This window comes from Hylaeus volcanicus, chromosome 3 (genome assembly GCF_026283585.1).
Source record: "Hylaeus volcanicus isolate JK05 chromosome 3, UHH_iyHylVolc1.0_haploid, whole genome shotgun sequence".
In the NCBI taxonomy this organism is placed as follows: domain Eukaryota; kingdom Metazoa; phylum Arthropoda; class Insecta; order Hymenoptera; family Colletidae; genus Hylaeus; species Hylaeus volcanicus.
Window position 1 is genome coordinate 21,069,996 of NC_071978.1, and position 13,260 is coordinate 21,083,255.

At 39.5% G+C, this 13,260-nt stretch overlaps 1 protein-coding gene across 2 annotated transcripts in view; it reads right to left on the reverse strand.

The window, feature by feature from the left end:
- Nucleotides 1-8,969, reverse strand: part of LOC128873552 (uncharacterized) — a 42,666-nt gene extending 33,697 nt beyond the window's left edge. For both annotated transcript variants that reach the window (XM_054117183.1, XM_054117185.1), the window contains exon 1: nt 8,713-8,969. The gene's annotated coding sequence lies outside the window, so the exon portion shown is untranslated. The remainder of the gene's footprint in view (nt 1-8,712) is intronic.
- Nucleotides 8,970-13,260: the final 4,291 nt, after the last annotated feature.

Genomic DNA, 13,260 nt, shown 5'->3' on the forward strand with positions numbered 1-13,260 from the left:
TGAGTCCTTTTTTTTACGTAGTTTATTAAAGTGGATACTTGATGTAAGTAGGAAGGAAGGGGTTTAAACGATACTCTTAAATATGACAATGCAATTACGGCTTTCCTTCCAAAGATTCTTCTGAAAATAAATGAAACGAACAATAAAACCTCAAACAAATTGCGAGACATATTTTCCAAAGTGTCCAGCTCGCGCAATATTTTAAGGGAACGATCCCTTTGTCTGTGTCTCTCGATAAGTGCTTATCATGTTTAGTGGAAGTAGACCAGAAGAAACGTGAAAGACTTAGAAATACCTTCAGTCGGAGCTAACGAAATCTATTGCCCAGAGAAACGTAATTTCCCCTCCCTCGGACGAAGAAAGAGGAGTTGATTAACGACGACGATGCTTTCACGCAGTGTTCGGAAACTTTTTTCTCGCGAAAAGTGGTAATCCGAACCGTGGATATTCATTTCTTTGGTCTAACTTCGCGACAATTAAAGCGAAATGGCGAGGACGGCGAGGCAGAACGCATCGTTCGCACGCTAATTGCCTTAACGAGTCGCTTGGAATCGATAGACTGAAATAGCAATGTTATAGCAACCTTAACGAACGCCGCATTTATTTGTTGCCGTTCAAGTTATTGCTACATAGGTGAAAACCTGTTTTTGTTTAAGTTTCGTTGTATACAGCTAGCAAAGACTTGCCATGTAAACATAAACTTAAAATGTTCCCCAACGATTCCTTGAAAGAAAACACATTTTATTAAATAGTTAAGTAAAGAGTTATTAATCTACCTATTTTTTAATCCACCAAACTTTTACGCTCTGCAACCGCGAAGTACAAAAATTGAAAATTAAGTGGGTGTCACATATTGTTGTTGTTATAGTAGCGATTTTAAAATGTCATAAGTAATAAAAATTCTATTTGCTTGTTGCTAAAGATTAGAGACACGACGTAGCTTTTCGCGTTTTCACGCCACGTTCGTTAAGAATCACCGTCACAGGCAATCGAACGAAGCTCCGAGCGCTTCATCTGTTAAACGTCCAAATGCCATTCTCTCTGTTAAATGGAAGGCCAGCGGTGCCGAGATTCCCTTACAAAGTCACCGGGACGCGGTCATTTAATTTTACGCCGGGGGTTTTAATCCCCTGAAACGATGAGAGATGCCTATCACGGCGCAAATTTCATTTATTTATTCCCATCAACGCTAGGGAAGCTGGATCCGCGTCAAATACAGGCCAAATCGTATAAAGCAGTCGATGAAGGTTATTTTCGAAGTCTAAGAGCAGTTCCATATGGATCATTCGGGATGGGAGTACATCGCGCGGTTAGGCCAATTGCTTTTTTTTCTAACAAAATAGACAGAGCGTTGAAAAAAGTTTCAGAGTTTCGAGAGCGCATTGTGCTTCCTGAATCGAATTAAATCGAATGAAATCAATCCAAAAAATATGGCGAAAATGGATGGCGAAATTTCGAATAAGGGATTTGTCTTATTTATTATATGCCTTTCATTATTATTTAAGATATTACCAAAAATCACGACCCAAGGTGGCTCGTGTTTGACGCAGGAATATTCATCGTTTTCGTAAACTCTTGAAATAAAAAAGAAATATTTGGAAAATACCGTTGTTCTTTCTTAAACCACTAAAAATGTGTAGCTCACGGTGCGCTGTACTAATCCGCTCGGCATTATTTCTGCACAGTGGCACTCGCTTTTAGTCTAATGGTTTACAAATAATTCATACATGCAATACATGCAACATAAGTTTTAATCCGCTTGGAATATTCATATGGCCGGCCAGCGTCGTTCGAGTAATACTGGCAACAATGCATTAAGGAAAAATAATACGTAGCTTTCATAAATTTTTCCCTAAACGCTTCCTCACTGAGAGATAATCCACCGAGATTTAAACATTTTTTGTTGCATGCGTGTGGAGAGTAGTTAACGGTGAGTAATAAATTGGAGAATAAAATACTCGTGCGGCGGATATTACTAATGTCTGGAATAGAGGGGTCTGCGCAGAGTCAGTATAAAATATTCTTAAAAATTTCAATTATCTGGTTCCCTCTGCTTTGAAATACTACGTACAGTTTATTTAACATATAGTGTTTGGCAACAATTAGGTACTCTCAGGTATTATTCCTGGTTATCGATATTTTTACATTTATTTATTGCAAGGAAAATTTAGCCTGGTTCTTAGTATAACATAGTATATACACTCGTGTACTTCTACCTCAACTAACCTCTAATAAGTACTTCATAAGTAATTCGCTCTATTATATAGATAAATTGCTTAATTGTTATCCTATATTTTTATATACCTAGATAAAAATGTTGTCCATCTGAAGTCTAGAGAGTGCCTCAAACTCATGTATACTATCGTTAATATCGCTTTTAAACGTGTTCTATGTAGCAATTCTAAACACATCTACTCCCAATGTCTGGCAAAGTCTTTTATTACAGATGGAACGATCGAGGGTGATTGAAATTGGAAACGATAGTGGCTCCGGTAACGTGTTGACAAACACAATTATGATAATAACGTCCCGGCTAAACGGACAATGTAATCGTATCAGCGGAAACTCGTCCTGATCGCCTTATTCCACGAAGTTTGCATAACAATGTTCCTGGGTTCTCGGAATTTCGAGAACGTGCTACCTCGGGTACACACAGGGACTCAAGTTCCCCAACATTTGGTCGCAGTAGATAACACGAAGGTGTGGACCAGCATACGATATTATGGGGTTTCCTACTCTAGATTTTAGAATAAAGCGATTCCTTTTCTTTGCGTTTTCTTCAAGTTTTAGACGTCAAAGATATTTACCCAAAAATTCGACCAAGTTGATGGTTCGATATTCGACACGGATAGCCCAAACATACGAGACTGCTGCCCTTTAATTATTTTTTAATTTTATTCCTCAACAGAGGAATTTAATAAGCTTTTTAAGAAGCATTTGAAGGAGTTGAAATATTAATAGATTCGATGTTGGAAAATTGAAGTTCAGAATGGTATATCTCGAACGACATACTGATGCTCTTTCCATAAAAAATATCGATGTTTTCTTGAAGTGCGTCGAAACAGGTCTGCGAGGTTTGAAAACGCCATTGTCAATAATGCTTCAGGAAAACGTTCATGTAGGAAGGCCGCTTTTTAGCGCTCCGAGGTAGAAAAGTTAATTAACTGTACTTCCAATGAACATGCGACCTTCGACGCAAGATGTCTGATTTACTAACAAGCGAACGACAGGGATGACAGCTGAAGGGTAGTACGCACGATATAGAGATATCTATCCGCGATATTCTGGCGAACGTTCGCGACGAGAACCTTTTCACCTGACTGGAAAACAATTACGTTACGGATTTCGCTGAGGAAGCACAGCACTGGAATGAATATCACGTTCGCGTCCTTGCGGTGAATACAGAAGACCCGTCTGTAATTTAGATAGCCAAGACACTTCCCGTGGTTTAGATATTCGACAGTCAAAATTAATTCAAAACGGAGGCAGTATTATTCCAGAGTTTTCTCTCTAAGAATATTTATTTTAAAGTTACTTTGCATTCACCTAAGAGAAAACATTCTTAAGAAAACAAAATGGAACAATCTTTTATGTACGGATAACTCGAAATTAGAGTCGATATAAAACTCACTTCAAAAATTATAACGTACACAAAGACCACGTAACATAACAAAACAGTCCACAATGAATACACCAGTAATATTCGCGATCAAAAATTGCGCAAAAGTCTCCTCGTTAATTCCAGCAATTGAGGCTGTATATAAAAATTTGCTCGGAAAATATTATACTCTGCGGTAACGGTATATTTCGTGAATGGGAAGAGGCGAGCTTTCGTTTGAGGTTTTCGATCTCGAGTTTCTTAACGTTCAGGCAATTCTCTTGGCGGAACGAATGCTTTCTGTCAGCGCGACTCGCGACTGCGAGTACTTATTAAGCATTAATTGCAGGGAAAATGTACCTTACGTTTGCACCCGTGTCCAAGATTACATCGCTGGAGGAAGATCCTCCCTTTGATGTGGAAAGAGCTAATATTAATGACGATAATTAATTTGATTACCCAACTGATGTCAATTTGTAAATGCGGAACGCGTTGGCGTGATTCGTTCGACGCTCTCGAGCGGACACGGATAATTCTTCGCGGCAAATTGTAATTATTAAACTGCGGATTTTGTAGCACTCGGATATGGAAAACGTACCAGACTTATCTCCGAGACACTTGGGAAAATGGAGAATTTGGATACTAGTATTATTATGTATTTTGTTTTATAGTAAGAATAAAATAATATAGAAGCAACTAAAGCGAAATTACTCTTCGACGTATCATTTAATATCTCCTAGAGGGAACAACTCCAAAATATTGCACTGATATAAACTTTGTGTGTAATCTTTACATTCCCACGAGCAGTACACATTTCCATCTTTCGTAACGTACTATGTAATTGGAAAACCTATTTCTTACTGCAAATAGAAAATTAAAAATTGCGTGCAAAATCATTCCAGTTCGAACCGCGTTTCCATTACAACATAAATCAAAGCATCGAAATATGAATTGTACAAAGGCTTTCACGACTGACTGCATTCAAAGTATCAATCGAAATATTCCTACTATGAAATGATTGTACGCAACGAGATTGAACACAGCCGGTGAGATTCGTTCGAGCATTTCAATCCGTTCCACGCATCGATGGTTCGAGCACGAAATTAACCACTGACAGCGTCGAAACTCGGTAATCTCGAAAGTATTAGAAACACCGGTTCGAAATCGCATTTACCGTCTGTAAATGCGATACGTGACTGACACTGCACGACTTGGTGGTCTACGATCGATAGGATGCAGGCGAAAATAGAACTTAGTGCACTTATTTCATCCAGCCGGCTGGATGGAGCCAGATGCAATAGAAAAAAAAATGGAAACGCTCCGAAAAGGGTAACGCCACGCTAGTTAAACCGTTTCTGGGTTCAGGGCGCTTAGAGACGCTATGCAAAGGAAGCCGGATATCATTTAGATTTAGATGAGCTTCGTGAATAAGACTCAACGGCTTACGGTTGGTTTCTACTGGAATATACAACGCACCCTACTTAGAATGCCACGAAACACGTGCCTTTCTGCTTTATGGCTGGCGAGCAGGATGGAGACGATGTTTACATAAAAAATTTGTTAATGCTCCGGGAGAATCTTGCAAACGAAGTGTTTCCAGTCGAACGAGATGCGATACATCAAGGAACGGACGCTTAGGTGTTGGTGGAGTGAATAAACTAGACTTAAGTAATGGTTTGTTCGTTGAATAAAATCAAGCTCCTCATTAGTCTGAAGCAACATCCATTTGTTACAGCTCTTTCTACTTTATATCGTGGTAAATTCAAGGAATGGTTGGACTAAGTTTTTATTTCGATGTGGAAGAAAGTATACAATTTTTCAAAAATAGATTTTAAAGGGGAGCATTAGGTTAAAGATAAGTAATACTGAAATAGTGATACGAAAGTCAAGAAGCAAAATTAGTAATAATAGACAATTTAAATAAATTATTACGCGATGAAAGTTACATTTTACATTATAACTCAAAAGAACCAAATAAATCTGCTCGACATAAAGCTCGTAATAAAGCTACGCTCGTTCAGATTAATGAAGAGTTTAATTTCAACTAACATTTGCAGTAGGCCTTGCAACTATTTAAAACAACAAATAAACCATCATTCTGACAGAAGTTAAACACCAACAAAACCAACAAGTTTCCGGTCGAGTTGAAGTTGTGTGTTGCGCAAAGGAATGTTTGATGGCGTAAATATGTTCCAAATTAATAAAAACCATACGCACGGGGAGCAACAATTTTTCACCCTTGAGCGCAACCGTATAACTCGAAATTACTTGAAGCTCGCGTAGAATTCGCGCAACGGGATTCCTTCAGTAATATTCAGTACTGCAAATAAAATATCGGTGCACCGAATGCGGAGGATCAAAGCTGAGTACTTCGGAAATATGTTGCGGAAGGCAGAGAAACATCGCGAAAAACGTTTCGGCGTAATTTATCGTGGGCTACGAATACGCATTTCGCATTATTACATCTGTGCCAAAGATTCCGTAAACCAAAGCTGGAGGGATTAACAATTTTTCTGCTCGTTTCCATGCCGAGATGAAAAATTATGTCAACCGAATCACCTGAAAACATATCGCGAAGATAATGGTCTCCTCTCAGACTTTTCGATATTCTTTCACGGCGTAATTCAGTTGGGTGTCGGCTAACTAATTGCTGCGAATTTTAAACGAGCATTTACCAGCAGAAAAAAGTAATTCGAAAGACGTTTCGTTATCAAAAGAAATATGAAATAAAGCTTCCTCGATGGACTAATTAATTTTCTTTCCACGAAACGCGACGACTTGTGCTGCGACAGAAGAACGGCGATTTGACACCTACTCTTTTTCGATTATTAATGTTTCCATCACGGGACACCGTAGACGAGAATTGGAATTAATTTAATGTATATTTTATTTAGGCTAGGATCTGTATTTTATTCGACTTCATTTCGATGTAAATTAATTTTGATAGCTTCTTTGGGTTTGCTAGGAATCATTAGAGAATGTTTAGTTAGGCTTGAAACTACGATAAACAAATGCGTGTCACACCTGGAACGTTGTAATAACGAAAGAAAACACGTTCGTCATCCTTCAAACTTCTATCAAAGGTTACGCGAGGGTGAATCGAACTATATTAACGTCTCTATTACGTTACTTTCTAGTGCTCCCGTTGAAAGTGCATAAGTAACAGTAAATTTGAGTAGAGTAACTTTGATTACAATCGAGGCACGAACGGTTTCCGCGCTAAATGAGAATGAAACGCGTATGATTGCGCCATATTTTTCTGTCTGTGTCGCTAATCAAATTTTATTCGCTCGGAGCTTTGTACATGTTTTGCCCAGACTCATTAAACTCAATTACGCGCTGCAGTATGAAAGCTACAAACAGGTACGTATCTTCTACCTACGATCGAGCAATGTATTCTTCGAAGCTGCATTCTTCGATGATTAACTGAAAAAGGTCTATTAATTGCCCTCTTTCGTTTCATAATTTAAATTGCTTTCAAGGGTGAGCATCTAGCAAGGGCAATCTTTTTTTCAATGTCTTTCTGAGACTCTTCAAAATCAATTATTTCTTTTCAATGTGTTTACATATTTGCTGGAAGATTGTTCAAGCGCACGTGCACAGAACATTTCTTACACTGAGTAGAGCGAGTATACTTTTATTTCAGGAATCAAATAAATATTTTAAAAGCCAGTTAGTAATGAAATAATCGAAGTATTTCCCAAATATATCGCGAAACGGACATTACTCGGCGACTGAAACTGTTTGGAAAGGATTGCTATGGACACCGCACTAAAATCCGTGAAACATTAACGAACTTGACCCAGTTGCACCTGGGGGGGGGGGGGTCTCTTTCTGCAGCGAAAAAGTCTCGTTTCTCCATTGAAACTGGAGCCACGGGGACGCTATGCCAATGAAAATTAACACAATTGGAGTATGGCTTTCGCGAGCGCACCAAGAACTGGGTCAACGTCCAAGCAGTCCCTCTGTTTACAGACGTCTCTTCAAAAGGACGTCCTGTACACGAGACGTAATTAAACAGCATACATTTAGCTCTTTTCGCGCAGTTACATCAACGTTCGCGTTCGTCCCGTGAGTCCTTTCTCTGGCCACCGAAAAGGGGCGACTTTAATCGCGTCGGAGGCCTCGAGTGCCTGGGGCTGCTCGACGAGTCCTCTTAAATTATTTATCCCCTTCTATTTCCGCGCTCATGTCAATAACATCCGTACGAAAAGTCAACACTACGCGTGGCGATAACCATTGCCGCGATCGATGCATCGTGCTATACCCTAAGCTCGTCATTTCACGTTGAGTTACATTATTTCTCAAAACAGATCGCTTATGCCTTCTTCGATACGTTTAAAGGTATATTACGAGGCCTCTGGTTGTATTCTGTTTTTATTCGTACAATATGGATGTAATAACTATATCATAAGTATTCAACAAAATGTATAAAAAATTGTATCAACGACGAGGTAGCGCAACAATTTTTAAGCTAGAGTTTGAACAATTTATACGCTTTAGTATCTAAGCGTTTAATAATAATAATGATAGTAAAATTGACGTTTTAGAAAGGTAAGAATTAAATTTGAGCACTGCTGTCAGGAGAACACGACGGCAAAGTCGATAGAAAATTACGCTATGACATCATTTAAATTCACAACGAGTAAACAAAAATCATTGACAGATGGACGATAGACAAATCAGACGTTCACCCTTTTAAACCCCCATTAACATTGACGTACCTAAGTACTTCACAGAAAATTCAATTTTTAAATTTCTCTATGTAAGTGAATACAGAGCTCCAGATTCAACTAATCCTACATAATAATCTAGATGTCCCCCTCGGTTCCGTGGAAACTTTCAACCGTACATTATCCAGACCATTGCGCTCTGATACCAGGATATCCTGAGTCCATCCTAACGTATGCTACCATCAATTAAAGTTCAAGACACTTCAAATAATTCCACATAAATCGACGAAGCCTAGAAAATCTAGACGCAGGTGAATCGATCGACGTCTAAAGTCTCACTGTCAACGCGGTTACTTCAGAATCGGCTCTTCGCGTGTAGGTAAGAATAAGTAAGGAAAAAAAGAAAATAGATGTAATTTAAACAAATTTTGTTCGACTTACCATCATAGGGTCCGCCAGGTACAACTGCGAACACTCCAACCTTTCCGTGGGAATCATGTTGATGGATCAGACCGGGATACGGTCTGTCGATCTGCCGCACGCGTGAGCGGTTGTCGTTTGGTTTCTCGACTGGTGATCACCAGTCGAACGCAATCGACGAGTTCTCGATAGAACTGACCGTCGACTGAGTGTTTTCTTGTATTGGTATAACGAATCGTTTGGATGTACGTTTGTTTTCGGTGAGACGTTCGCTGAGGTTGCAAGTAGTCGCAGCCGCGGCTCGAATGAGACTGAACGTGCCCCACGGCTCGGGGTGGTATGTAGCGCGACGCGCAGTAGGGAGACGCACGGTTCTCACTGATACGCCCGTGATTGTGGCCTTGATCGACCTTAGGCGTGATTCGTCGACGATCGCCGGGAAATGTTATCAAACGTTCCTCGTCTGGTGGCGATGCGTCTCGTTTCAGACTTTTTCCCACCCCCAGCTCTTCCAGTCAACCTTCAACGTGGAAAGCAACAATTTGTGATAACTAGACTGTGGATATTCATGCAAACTCAAATTAAAAATACGAGAGAAAAATAGAAACTCAAATGGAAGAATGTCCTATCATCTAAACGGGAGTAACAGGTATACTATTACTAATATTTTATATACTTTTTCTCTATATTTCCATTTGCCATGCAGTCTAGTAATATCGAATCATTCTAATTATTTGACCTCCGGGTGGAACAGGTTTGTTTCGTGCTAATATCGAATGGATAATCTCGTGTCGTGACTATTTCGATTGTAAGTTTGATTTCAAGTACGAAACACCGGATTTTGTATAACTTGGAATACCAAATTATGCAAAGTAGAACGTCTCGAATTATGCGAAGACCTGGTATCGATTGTGTATCGAGGAGCTACAAATTTGGGTCTATTAAGGGCTGTATCAATATAGCTAATTGATACATGATTGATATCAGACATAAACCATTTTAGATGACAGTCAGTTCGCTAATCTATTTACGCAGTGTTTGTGCGTACCTAAGTGCGTGGGAGACAGAGAGAAACTATGTATTCCAAATGTAATTGGCATGATGGAACCATTATTTGGGGATTTGTTCGGTCTAAATCATGCTGTAATATTTGCTTCCACCGTTTGTCACACGGTACATACAATAATATGTGTCAAAACATGTCTTCTCTCTATTTCCAAATAAATTATTTTCGTAGCTTGTAAATAATATGGGAATTAAAGGGTTGATATTGTCAAAGTCTTCCACTTTTACTCTTTCCAAAAATCATTTAGAGATTTTGCCGTTGCTTCATGCACGGAGTGATAGAGAGATTACATTTATTTTAAAGTCGCTCGAGTAGCTACATTGAATACTACGTTTCATTAAAGGAATGCCTTTTCACTTCTGGTCTCTTTCTCCTGGGCGTGTGATCCCGGTCGACCACATGCCGGATATGAAGTCTGTCCAAAACCCCTCAGTGTACGTGACAGAACTCACGCTGCAGTCTTCTCACGTTCTCTCGCCAACTTGTGTAAACATAACTTTCTCGAAAGCTGCCAACACCCTCTGAACTCTCGATGGTAACGTGACTTAAACTATACGACGTTTCCTACATGCAATTAAAACAGTTATGATGTAGATTGTGAGAAGGCATTCTGGATAAAATATGTAAACATAACTTTTTAGAAAGCTGCCAGCACCCTCTGAACTCTCGATGGTACTTACTCGATGGTAAGTACTAAAAAAATTCTAGAAAATTCGCCGTAAAGGAACCCATTCAAAAATTCCCCTTACCCGCAGTGTTTTCACAGTTGCGCGTCCTTTGCATACCGCGACTCTGACCCGGCCGAGCAAAAAAGGGATTTTCTTCTCCTTTTTTAAATCACGGTTAACGGGTACACTTTGAGGAAGCTGTTGTGTATTATCTATGCTCGCAGCCGCCTTTCCCTTCGCATCTCTGTCTTTGCGCTTGCATTTAAGTACACACGACGGAGGCTTTACGATCAAAGGATACTTCTTCACTCTTTCTCGTAAGGGTAGATTTAAATAAACATAGACTGATCGTTTAGAGATCATTGAGTTTCGTGGCCAAATTAATTTCGATGGGCTAATGGAAACGAAATGGTCATCGTGCTGAGATATTCAGCTCGTACTACACGGAGGAGTAAATTTTTCTTTAAGACGACTTATAAATCTTTAATTCTCAACAGTGGACTAACTCCTGAAGCACTGAGAAATCCCCAAATCATAACGTTCCCTACACGATGGCAAGTTCAGAGGGTCTGAAGATCTAAATGATAAAACTGCGTAAGTGTACAACTGGTGCTTGTTAAATTTTTACCAGACCTCGCTTCAACAGACAAAATGGAAAAGTTCTAAAGAAAGGAGCCCAAACATTGCAAGATAAAACTCCTCGTCGCACAATAACACCTACATCTTCCTTGAATCTCGTTTTGCTCGATGACGTGGAAGGAACAGTAACCTTAACTTATACTAATTCTCGTTCTGATTTATTATACGATCGTCTGTTCCTTTGCAAAAATTTCCGGCTCTTAAGCGTTCCTCGTTAAACGGGCCCACGTGGCGTGCGCCATTTTATGAGTCTCGCATAAAGATGGCAAAGGAAACGGAGAAATATCAATCGCTGTGATGTTGCATAAACACGAATAAAGGACGTATTTACCGACGACAATGGGATTCCTGTCATCGGAAATTCCAAGAAGAAACGCCGCGACAAACAACAACTCCGTTGAAGTATTAAATATTCATATCCTTTCATTGCGACGGAAAATATAAATATGCATTGAACAAACGCGAAATCTACCTTAATTGAATTGTTTCAACCTTGAATCGCCTCCTTCCTACTTTGCACGGGTCTCGACCTTCGAGCAAGATTCAACTGGCTTTCTCTGAATGCTCCTCTTCACGCACTTGCATCGCTAGAACCCATTTATTTTTTCCGCGAAGTCTAGAAGCATAATGACGGAAAATTTCAAGGCAGTGCTTACAATGCTTTCGTATCCTTAGAAAAGATGAAGTCCCGCAAATTCCTCATTAACGTAATAAGCCATATTGCTCTGTACTATTACGAAACGATTGTCGCTTAAACGTTGCGCGAGGTCTTAACGCCAATTTTGCTTCCACGAATGATGTTTGGCATATGGTATGCGTGTTGATATGTTTAGAAGATTAAACAAACAAAGCCCACTTCGTGAAAAAATTTCAATCGAATCGATTCTGAAAGTAGACACTTTGTTACGACTCGACTGTCGCGGTTGATCATTATTCGTTCTTACTATTTACGTTGGCTTTTGCAAACGTAATTGCTTTTTGTGGTGTTATCTACTTCTCATCGACCTATCGTTTGAATAGTTAGAACTCGTTGAAACGGGTAATGCAGCGCTAGCCTCGATAATTGAGTTGGAAGGGCCAGCGCTAGTAGAAATAGCCGGACATAGTCAGACGCGTTCATGAAGACATATTAATTCGATTATTTTACACGTGAAGCTCTTAAACGAGAAATTCCATTGCACATTTTCGATTCAGTTTTTCAAGAAGAATAAGCCTTGTGAGTCATTTCTCAGAAACAGTGATGTCTTCATAAATATACGAAATCTACGTTTTTGTTAATTTATTAGTGTACTCGTAACGTACAAATAAATTAAAGTAATTGCTAATCGAATATTCTCAAGACGTAGTTACCAGTGAAATCAGTCAATCATGCCTGACACTGACATGTCGAACTCCATTCGAGCGATATATCCCAGGAATATCGATTCTCAAATATAATGCTTTGTTTTGATACTCGAGGCTCAACGAGAGGGATTAGTCGCGGGTGCAGCTTCGAGATTCTCCAGGCATCGTAACGTGAACTTCCACCTTAAGTGAAAACGATGGCGGAGAAAGGGTTTCGTATCGAGTTTCTTCGATCATTATTGTCCTCGCTGTCGATCGTTCTCAGTTTTGCGGGGTCGGTAATTATTTCTTTTTTCGTTCCTGGTATATAAATATCTTGCAAGAAAAACAAAATATCAAGCCAGGATGAAAGACGTATATTTGCCTTTAAATAGAGGGTTTGTACGTAATCAGCGTTTCCAGCTTTAATATTACATCGATCGTTAGGTGAAGAGAAAGTTTGGCGTCGATCGGATGATCCATTTTAAGCACAACGCTGAACACGACCACTTGCATCATTCTTAATCCGAACTTAATTCGAAGTTAGACAGGCAGCAATGGTTCATCGTCAATCCAACTATTGTAACTGGATTGCATGAAACCGCCTGGCTCGTACGAAACAGTCCGCGTAGCTGCATCTAAGCATCTTGACATAGTTCATCTGGTTCCAATAGGGATGCTGTTAAGCCGTTATCTTCCATTAAGAGTTCTGTGATTTGATAAGCGAAGTAGACGTCTGACAAGACAAGGAATTATGATTCCGGTTGCTTACGATATACGGAACAGAGGTAAACCGTGGGTATAAGCTTTAAAGCTTGATAGAAATCTTGGAAATCGTCAAATGTATTTTGAGGAAGATTTCAGACTTTACGA